Source organism: Melanaphis sacchari, unplaced genomic scaffold (assembly GCF_002803265.2).
Source record: "Melanaphis sacchari strain LSU unplaced genomic scaffold, SCAv2.0 Contig34_pilon_pilon, whole genome shotgun sequence".
NCBI classification, from domain to species: Eukaryota; Metazoa; Arthropoda; class Insecta; order Hemiptera; family Aphididae; genus Melanaphis; species Melanaphis sacchari.
In genome coordinates, this window is record NW_020271213.1 from 18,005 (window position 1) to 18,260 (window position 256).

Sequence of the window (256 nt, forward strand, 5' to 3'; positions counted from 1 at the left end):
GTAAAAACAATAAATACCGCCTCGCGTATTTGTTGTCGTCGTATATAATGTTATATATATATATATGTGTATATATACTAAAGTGTCCCCTAAATATCGGTCTTTTATTAATATACACACGTAGGTGTATGTATATATACACATATATACACATAATATAATGTCGTTCTCTAAGGGTGACCACCACTACCCCTGTCACCATCAAATGCTGGAAATTTCGAGTGGTCGCCGACGGTGTCGGCGGCAGCGGTTTATT